This window comes from Filicampus tigris, chromosome 11 (assembly GCF_054856515.1).
Source record: "Filicampus tigris isolate MCC_2025a chromosome 11, RoL_Ftig_1.0, whole genome shotgun sequence".
Taxonomy (NCBI): domain Eukaryota; kingdom Metazoa; phylum Chordata; class Actinopteri; order Syngnathiformes; family Syngnathidae; genus Filicampus; species Filicampus tigris.
The window spans coordinates 4,931,326-4,942,361 of record NC_141227.1 but is presented as its reverse complement, the minus strand read 5'-3'; the positions used below and the strand labels follow the sequence as shown (position 1 = coordinate 4,942,361).

Genomic DNA, 11,036 nt, shown 5'->3' with positions numbered 1-11,036 from the left:
GCATAGAATATGCTTCATTAATTTTGTAGTTTCTCAATTAGAAATATGTTTTCTTCTACTTTTCTTTTCAGAACATATTGGTGAGTGTCAAGTAACATGATTTAGACCTATTCATGTGGAGTGTGTTTTATTCAAATGTCAAGTAAAGCTCTTGTAATTGTGATGACTTGAATTTTCTCAAAAAACTGCAGAGTTGCCTCTGTGGTAGGAAAGGTAAAGGCTATGCTGTGGAAGACTAAAAGAAAAGTTGGAGGATATGTGGAAATGACTGAGAGAAAACTCAAAAAGATAATGTTCAACTCAGTTTTTTTTTGCCTTTGGAAAACAAGACATCAATGAAGGTGGTTTAGAATGGTGATGTTTGTACAAAACAATGAACTTCATCATTGTCACAGGTGTGCAGAAGCATGCTTTTTATATGCCTTTCACAATGGAATATTCATCACATGATTTGCCTTAGTCAGAACTCCAACAATAAAAAAGGAAACTATTTCTCTCTGCCTGTGTCTTTAAAGGGGAAATATTATGGGAAATGTACTTTTTGTTTGTACACAAATCTTTCTGGAGTGTCAGAACCCTGACCCATCAAATGTGAGATTAAACATCCAATTAAATGTTTTGCAAGTTGCAGTAGCTGCTATTTCTGAAAATTGGGCTGTGACATAACACGTAACAATGTGGTTAATTTACATAACAACCGCAACATCCCTTTTTTTTTTTTTTTTTTTTTTTTTTTTGCAAATGCAGCCACAACCTGGCTTGGTGACAAAATCCATACTTGACATTGGCCCAACAGTATATTGGGCAGTGAGACCACTGACTCACTTGCATGACACAGGGGTACTTGCTAAAAACAGGCACATTTCAGCCAAAGACCAAAGAAAGGGTGTGTAAAGTTAGCTAAAATAAAATACCTTACAGTATTTTGACAAAAGCACGTCATATTCATTAAGACAACTGGAAATTACTTTAAATTGAGTGTGTCTCCTTGAATATTTTTTTCCTATGGACAGCACACAGCAGTGAGACAAAAAGCTATTTTTATATGATTTAAAAAAAAAAATCCAGGGATAGCTAGCATGCTGAAATGTATGTTCCATGGGACAACCTCATTAATAACAGTGACTAGTGAATGTTGCAGAGAACAATTGCATTGTGTGGAGAAAAGATGACAAATACTCCTCCTCTCTTTTCTCTCTGAGACAGCTCTATCTATTAATTACTTGTATAACTTCATATATTATTTCTCACCACTTCAGCACCCAGACTGGTTTTTAATGGTGTGTGTTGATGTAGTTTTTAGTACATGAGGCTTCAGTGGAATCCTGCTTGGACAATATACACTGTTTTTGGTTAGATACAGTACTACTTAATATTGCCTCTATAAAAAAAAAAAAAATCATATTTTTTGGCATCTTTATCTGACACAAAATGTGGCCTCTGTCCCGCCTCTGGCATTGGTGTGTCAGTAGTATCTGCTTTTTGAACCAGATGCTCTGTCATTCCAGTTGTCCCATTTACACATATGTTGTTTCAGGCTATGTTACTACGCCTGAAGGCAACTAATTGCGGAATTACAGTTTAAGATTTTACATTTCAGTGCCGGGTAGTAGCAGTGGAAAATTCTAAGTGGAAACATCTGTACACAAAGTGTGAGTGTCGTACTGCAAAAGACTTACATTTTTGAGGGTGAAAAGCATAAAACAGATCAGCGTAAATCAGACTTTTAAGCCCCATTTGAAAAAGGGAGGCACCGAAATTGTACCTGTTCATCCCTAAAAGAGATATACTCAAAGGGAATAAATAATATATAATGCTCCAAAAACAATACTTTTTCAATGTAACCGAAAATGCTTTTTTGTACCGATACAACATGACTTTTTGTACAGAATTCTACCAAATTCTCTTGTCAGTTTCAACAACGTTAATGTTGAATTTTTCAATAACATCAAGAATACAAGACTTGTAAAATATCTATTTGGGAATTCAAATATATATTTTTTTCAAATACTGTACAATACACACAATTTTGTATGTTTTCTTTAAAAAAAACATTTGAAGAATTATAATGTTGAAGAGATTCACTGACTCCATAGTCATGCATAGACTCACAGAGCGAGTATACATTTTAAAACGTGCATGCTAGTCTCAAATTGACACTGGACTGCCATGTCCAAGAACAGACATCTCAGCAGAAAGTACAAACTGGAGACGAAGGCCTGGCCCAGCAAACACGTCTCTGTGGTTGACGATCCTCCCTCCTCCTCTCCTCAGCTCCTCACAACTCTTCTTTCTACATCCTGAACCTGCCACCCACTCCTTCCATTCCCCCATTTCTACCCTTCCCCCACACACAATTGGCTGTGGAAGATGGCTTCAGTGAGTCATCTTGGGACTGAGATCAAAGGCAAATTAAAGCCGACGTCTATGCAAAATGTAATATGGAAAACCCCCAGCTATGTCCTCACTATTGATTTTCACTCTTTTCTTCAAGCCACACTCCCTCGCGCTGCTCTTTCTTCCCCATTTCGCGGCTTCATTTTTAGCAAAGCACAATGCTACTTAGTGTGAAATATGGAGGACCTAAAAAGAAAGAAAGAAAGAAAGAAAGAGAAAAAAATGGCTTCATATAGTTATGGCTGTTTGCTTTTTAGAGTCTATTTTGTGACGTAAGTAGTCCTGTAAATTGCACAGAGAACCCACTTCAGGCAAAGGTTTTGATATGAAAGGAGTGGTTGTAATCTGTTACGGCCAGACAGTTCTTAAATTAAATAAATTCGACAGGCAGCATTACTCACATGCACTATAGTCATATTTTGCAAAATATCAAGTTTTGGGGGTAAGATGTAAGCGCCAGGCTAAATAGAGATTTAGATAGATTTCTTGCTCTCTGAAGTCACTCAGGCCCTGCAGGAAATTGAAATGAATTGGTGGGCCATTCGCAATATGAAAAGGGCCATTGACTTTTTTTTTTTTTAAATGTGAATATCTGGAATTATGCTGTGGTCATGATTCTCAGGCATGGTGGCTTGTTCACTGACAAAGCAAGTACCTTACACACAAGCACACACTCTTGGTGATATGCTCAAATATATCTACAATACAGATTTTGGTCTTGCAGCGTTACAATTAAAATAGTGCAAAGAACAAACTAAGGCAAAATAAAAATGCATTAATTTACGGTAACTATGTTTTGTAGGTCCTCAAAATTTGATTTAAATTTATATCTATTGCTAACCTGAATTGATGACAATGGTGGTGGTTTGATAAATACGGGAACCAATTTCCTTATTTGATGTCAATCTTTTGCAGACTGTCACATAATTAACCTTTGAATTCATCCATTCATCCATTCTAATGCCACTTATCTTGTTCAGTTTTGGCAGGGAGTTGGAGCCTATACCAGATGACAACAGGCGAAAGCCAGACTACACCCTGGACTGACCACCAATGGATCACAGGTCATTTATAGAGACAGACCTCCATTCACATCATTTGGATGAGGGAAGTGAACCCAAGATGCCTATAAAAAACCCACAGTGACCACTTTGAATTCAATAAATCCTAAAATGGTATGTACACACTTTCATTGATCATGTAGGAGTTGATATAAAGTACCTGATATACATGCATCTGGTATCACCATATGCACTACTTAGAATGGGATTAGGGAATGAATGATGCTGAGAGTGTACATCGGAATTTTTGGGGGGGAAATACACACTGCCATCATGCCTCATGGGACTTAAATTCAGGGATTAAATGTGAACATAAGAATACTCACATTCAAAGCAGTAGGACTCAAGATCAACTGTACAACTTGTCACTCATCAACAAAGATTAGATTTATTGGTGATGCAAATTATTCTTTGTAGTACCCCCACCCCACAGGTCCAGAGGTGGATGTGTGATTCGGCCGACTTTCATATTGTGTTTTGTTCTTATGTTTTAATATATGGTTAACAGAGGTGGGCATTCCGTCTGACCGACAGACCGGTCCGTCTATCCGTCTATGACGGACGCCTGTTTTGCAGGCGATAAACGATAAATAGGAAACTTAAAAAAAAAGACAGATTAAGCATAGACGGATGTGGATTTTCGCCCGTCTATGTAAACTTCTATAACCCATTTCCCATTTCGGTGATGGAAACACGCACCTTGGTCTCGTGCATGTTTGCTCGCAGGGGTGACTACACACTGCGGATGTCTTCGAGCAGACGGCACGCCTCGTCCGACATGGGGAAAAAAAAGTTTACAAATCACCACTCAATCCCGTGGTTGTGTTAGCTGCTAAATGGTATCATGTGACTTACCCGTGGAAAGTTTTTTTGTATTGTAGCAACAGGAAGGTGGACATCAGACGACGGGAGAAAAGGGTGGCGGAGGAAGGCAGACTGTTGAGTGTTGCACCGGTTAGCATTGTGTTGTTGTCTTGGCATAGTTATGGTCGTAACCTTTCTGTTATTCATTAAATAGAGTTGTTGCTAGCTAACCACTTAGCCTGGTAAATTCTGCAACGCTACAGTATGTTAATTACACTGCGGTTACGCTAATGATAGCCTATAGTAGGTGATTGTATCACGCTGCTGGCTTTCTATTATAATTCACATTTTGAAATGTAGGGCTAAAGTTGTGTTAAATTATCATTATTATAATAATAAGTGTTTATTATTATTATTTCCCTGCTTTTAAGGCCTCTCATTAAGCTTTTTGGAAACAAGGCATCTGTAAGGAATAAAAACCATTGTGGAACACTAGTACGCTTAACCATTGTCAGGCTGGGTTTGCTACAACAATGCAGAGCGGGATCCTGCTTAAACTAAGCCATTTTAAACTTATAAACGTTTTGGCATTTTAAGTATGAAAATAAAATAAGTGCATGTGAGGCTTTATAAAGCTCTCTGGCCAGAATGATGTAGATACACTAATAATAACTGCATGAGAGTGCACAATCTGTACGACAATGAGATGGTTTTTTTTTGTTTTGTTTTTTTGACGGACGATAGATGGATAGGCGATGATGGAAGCGTGATTAAAATAATAGATGGACTAACTGATACACAATTACAGTTTGGTCCAGCTTGAAAAATAGGCGGATAGACGGATGGCGAACGGGTACCCAGGCTGCAGATGGATGGCACTAGACGTACTGTCAAACTTTAGTAAAATGCCCACCTCTGGTAGTTCGACTAATTTACACTTTTGATGCAGAGGGGGAGATTTTTTTATGGGGCCTATCCTTTGCGGACATTATGTTCTCAAATAATAACTGATATATATGTTCATGTAAAAAGGATTTTTTAATCAATTCTTTTTAATCAATTGTTTAACGATATGCCATTGCCTCCAATTTGTTTCATCCACTTATGAAAAGTTAAAAAAAAAAGGACCAAGGATGCAACATTGTTTATCACTCGGGGTTCAATGTGGACCCAGTGTTGTAAGGATGAAATTCAAGCAGCACACTTGGAGCCCAATGAAAACGTGGTTAGAAAGGCAGATGTAGTGATTGAGATGTGTTTGAGTAGTAAATAAGTACGTTTGAGAGTGTGTGCATTTGTGAGCTTGTGCACTCTCCTCTTCGCTTCATTTTGTCATTTTTGCTTAAAAGGATGCATGCTTTCAAAGAGCTATTTGTGAAGCAAAGACAATAAAAGAGAAAGACAATCTTTTTTCTATCTGTGTGCCAGCTTCAGTGCCCTCAGCCATTGGCACAAGGCAGCAGTGACAACCCATTCATTTTCCTGACGAGCTGTCGCTTCCAGGAAGACAGGTGACTTCCCCCAAGGTTATTTATGGCATTGTTGATCTCTCATTCTCTATGTCGTCCCTCTGTGGTCCAATCTCCTCCTCTGCCCCTCACCATCCCACAACTCGGTAGCAATTTTCTTCTATCATTGTTTATTTGCCTTTGGTTTTCAACCTTCTGTTGGTCATTAGCTGGATTTGATCAACCTAGTATTGATAAATGGAAGCAATAGCAGTGAACTAATTACGTACGTTCTGATGCACACATTACTTGTGTTGCTGTCATTAATATTCTGGCTATTATAAATTACAGTTGGCTCCCGGTTTACAACGTTCTTGATCCATGCAATTTTCTTGGCTATGACACAATCCCCATTAACACACAGTACCTAACAATAAATACTAACTACACTGTTAACTGTGTTAATACATTGTCATTAGTTTGAACTACTTTGCGCAATAGCGTAAGGATATATTGTTGCATGGCATTTGACACCCTGTACTGCAAACCAACCTCGAGTGAAACAATAAGAATTTGTTCTCCCCCTTTTTTTTTTCCTGTTACTGTTGTTTATTTATTTTTATTTAAGATCGGTCCGCACCAAAAGGGGACTTATTTTTTTTCTTTGGTGCTATCCATATTCACACTGTACTTTTTGCAAGTAAACTATTATATTTTGGAAACATATCGACGCGTGTGACGATCGGTGCTCCCATTGGACAAAAATGACAAGGGCAACACGCAGAGCACAAACAAAATGCAGAAAACATGCAATTCTTATGGGCTTCATTCGTGCTCTGTATATATGTGCTGTTATTAGAGCTACAAAATAATTTTAAGTCTCAACAACAGACCATTCAATGTAGGTTTTGTGACACTATGTTTATTAATTTTGGAATAGCGTCGGCAAATGTGTGCAGTAACCCGCAGGAGCATGTGCTCTGCATGCTTTGACCCACAACATGCCGGCAGCGGCCTGGCTAAACAAAGGACAAGGGATCAAGTATGATCAACATTTACTACGAGCTAATATTTCCCACAATTCTGGGCTATGATGGCTTGTCAAGCCCCAAAGGTTGGACTTATTTGGTGCGGATCGCCACTGATTTGTATTCCGATCAGTAGTGAACTGCACTGAGTCAATTTAAAGTGGATGAAATAGCGCAGGTGTGAATACGGTATCCTCTCTTTTTGTAGTTCTTGGAGGGGTGCTGCAAGGACCCCCCTGTGCTGCAGGGGGACTTCAATGCTCCCGTGAGCAATGACTGGGGGACGTGATTTGGATCAATGCATAGGCGCACTTGACACCTAGGCTACAGTTCAACCAGGAAAGTAAAGCATTTCACTCTATATATTGTAATTCTCTTTTTTTTTTCCCCAAGGGATAACCTGTTGTGTTTTGAAATACATTATTGGCCAGTGTTCTGTAATGGGTGAGTGTTATAATAGCCAAGCAAAATATTTAGTGACTTAATAAAAATTGATGGAATTTAAGATGGAAGCCACCTGCTGCTGACTGTGCTGCTCACACAACATCTTCAACAGCACCAACAGTTGACAACTACAGTGGTGATGAGCATAATGCCATACACCCATGGGCATATATACAGGAATGCTTTTCATACAAATGAGTGAAAGACTTCCTACAGGATGAAGTGCCCGTGATGCCAACCTAATGCCCCAGTGGCGGAAACATTGGCAGTCGATCTGGTAGACTAAATAAATTGATAATAATCCAGTGGAGTAAAAATGTTAATGTTCTCTTAATTACCATGAGCTTGTTTAGACATATGGTTAACACAATGTGTAGTTTGGTAGTTGTCAAATTTTCCAGAAGAATTTTGACAGATTCCAAATTTACTATGATCAAGGTATTTCAGATCACAGGTTCCACCATGTCAAATAGACTATGCTTTTTCCGTAGAATTTATTTTCTTTAATTTTGCATCCATGTTGGAACCTGATTGTGAATGTAAACGTGATTCACTCATTAAAGACATGAATGCTTGGGAAGTTGTCGATTTGAGAGCAATGACGGAGGTTGCAGCAAGTTGCTGAGGTTATATCCTCAACATTGAGTTTCATACAAGGACAGACTATTCTATGTCCTTCTGCCATTCTCTGTTAGAACACAGTCACCCAAAAACTTAGTCGGATAGATGTATTTAATGAGGACGAAAGTGAGACAAGAGTGACTCTAGACCATCAGTTATGTGGTTATGGCCTTTTTTCATTCTGTCCGAGGTCTAACAAAGAGAGGTGATGATAGGATGAGGAGACTTTCGCCAACATTCCTGGGATCATTGAGATGATTGAGGTGAAAATTAAATGAAAGCTACAAGCAGCAGAAAGGTGAGCGGGACTAGGCAGTTTAATATGATGTATACATACTGTGTCTCCAGGAGACCAGGTGGTTTAGGAGCAGGATTCCAGTTGTTCTATCATCGTGTAGATGTGAAGAGGTCTGGAAGGAAAGTAGATAAGGAGACTTGGTGGTGGAATGAGGAGCTACAGGAGTGTATACAAAGAAAGGGGTTAGCTAAGAAGAAGTGGGACACTGAGAGGACTGAGGAGAATAAACAAGAGTGCAAGAGATGCAGCGTAAGGTGAAGGTAGAGGTAGCAAATGCCAAACAAGGAGCTTATGATGACTTGTATGCTAGGTTGGACAGTAAGGAGGGGGAGACTGATCAATTACGGTTGGCAAGACAGAGAGACAGAGATGGGAAGGACGTGCAGCAGGTTAGGGTGATTGAGGGTAGGGACGGAAGTCTATTGACAGGTGCCAGTAGCGTGATGGGAAGATGGAAAGAGTACTTTGAAGAGCTGATGAACGAGGAAAATAAGAGAACAGAGATTAGAAGAGGCGAATGCTGTGTACCAGGAACTAGCAAGGATTAGTCAGGATGAAGTGAGGAGGGCACTGAAGAGGATGAAGTGTGGAAAGGCAGTCGGTCCTGATGATATACCTGCAGAGGTTTGGAAGTGTCTAGGAGAGGTGGCAGTAGAGTTTCTGACTGGGTTGTTCAACAGGATCTTAGATAGTGAGAAGATGCCTGAGGAATGGAGGAGAAGTGTGCTGGTTCCCATTTTTAAGAACAAGGGAGATGCACAGAGTTGTGGCAACTACAGAGGAATAAAGCTGATGAGCCATTCAATGAAGTTATGGGAAAGAGTAGTAAAAGCTAGACTAAAGGCAGAAGTGATCATTTGTGAGCAGCAGTATGGTTTCATGCCAAAAAAAAAAAGAGTACTACAGATGCAGTATTTGCTTTGAGGATGTTGATAGAGAAGTACAGAGAAGGCCAAACGGAGCTGCATTATGTCATGGTCTGTTCTTGTTGTGGTCATGTTTTGTTTTTGTTGTTCCTGGTTGCTCCAGTAGGGGCAGTAGGTGGATCCTGCTGAGAAAGCACGTGGTGCTGATGTATCATAACTAGCTAACACTAGAGTTAGCCAACATTACTATGTGCAGTGTGTGTTTGTGTATGTGAGTATTTATTAATATAGCTACATATTGATCTATTGGACACATTACTTTTATGTTTCCTCATCCAATGTGTCAAGGCTGCTAGATACAAAGCTGAAATTGTCCAACAGATGCTGGATGATGGAGGCCAGTAACGGGGTTGGACTCTTGAGTCTGACATTTATGATGATGAGGACCCAGACTATTGACCAGGTGGAAGTGGAAATACAAATGAACAGAATCAATCTGATTCAGAAAAGTTCTCTTGTGTGTCCTCTGAAGAAGAAAGTGTCCAAACCATGTCCAACAGAATGAGTTTGAAGGGCTCTTACTGTAGCGAGTTACCTTCCACCCAGTATAGAACACAGAGCCACAACACCCTCAGAAGTCAGTCAGGGCCTGCACAAGGGCTTAGCACCACTGCCTCACCAAAAGATGCATGGGAGTTCTTTATCACTGATGATATAAAACAAGAGGTGATGAAGTGCACAAACTTGGAAGGATGTAGAGTAGCAACAGCTAGAGGAAAAGAATGGAAAAATGACCTTGGAAAAAAATGGAAAAAAGATGAATTCATGACCTTCATTGGATTGACCCTGCTTGCAGGAAGTGAGAAGAACTGGGGTGTATCAGTCCGTGAGCTATTTGGGAGTTCTCTGCATATTCCCATGTACAAGGCCTCTATGGCTCTTGGAAGATTTGCAGACATTCACCATACCTTGCGCTTGGATGATCAGAGGACCAGAACCCTCTGACTGGAAACAGACCATATGGCAGCCTTGCGCAATGTATGGGACCTATTCCTAGCCAACTACAAAAAAGTGATTTATCCCCAGTGATTGTGTCACTGTGGATGACCAGCTTGTGTCATTCAGGCTTTGGTGCAAGTTTATACAGTAGGCTACATGCCAAGCAAGCATGCCAAGTACGGCCTAAAGATCCTCTGGGTTTGTGATGCACGCATCTCCTATGCAATAGATGGTATAGTTTACACAGGGAGATAACCAGCGGAAGAAGTTCCGAAGAATCTGGGGGAAAACATCAGTTGTGTAGTAGATTTAGAAACGCAGGTCGCAACATCAAAAATGTTTAAAAGCGAAAAAATGAAGATATTTCAAACATGAAATAATTCTTGTATGATCCTAAATATAATACTAAATACTATGCAAATGATTATTCTTAACCAAAATAACAAAAATGGCATAAAAAACACATTGATTCTAATGTGGGACATTTTTTGACTTGGCATTTTCAATGATGCTGCAAAGATTAAAAAAAAAAGCACTGCAGTGAATACATTAATTTTCACTGTGTATACTGTGTGCGTGTTTGTGTGTGGCGGGGGGGGAGGGGGGTGCGTGTGTGTGTATATAAACCTACGACAAAAATGTGGAAATTTTAATTTTTTGATTCACTTTTAAAGTGGGGACATGGAGAAATCTCAGCTAAACATCAGCAGACGCAGGAGATGTGATGAAAGCATTCTTGCATAAGCACAAAAGTAGGAACACCTGACGTAGAACCTTGTAATATTTCTGTAGTTGTAGATTTCCTACTGTGGGATGCTTGATCAGCACATGCCCACAAAGCTGCACTCACAGTGACAGAATCGAGCCAACACAAACGCTGCCTCCTTGCACTTACTTTGTCCGACACTTTACCTTATGCAGACACACCCATTCACACTCATACCCATGTACGATTAATGTGATTTAACCTGCTTGGGTGCGCTTTGACGGGTACTCAACATGATTAACAGCCAATATGCTAGTGCATACAGCCAAGCTAAAGACGTCTTTTTCTCAGAGCTACTTCTATT

The 11,036-nt window shown here is 39.7% G+C and overlaps 1 pseudogene; it reads left to right on the top strand.

Annotated features, from left to right (window-relative positions):
• Positions 1-8,343: 8,343 nt before the first annotated feature.
• LOC147139494 (uncharacterized) lies at positions 8,344-10,310 on the top strand (annotated as a pseudogene).
• Positions 10,311-11,036: the final 726 nt, after the last annotated feature.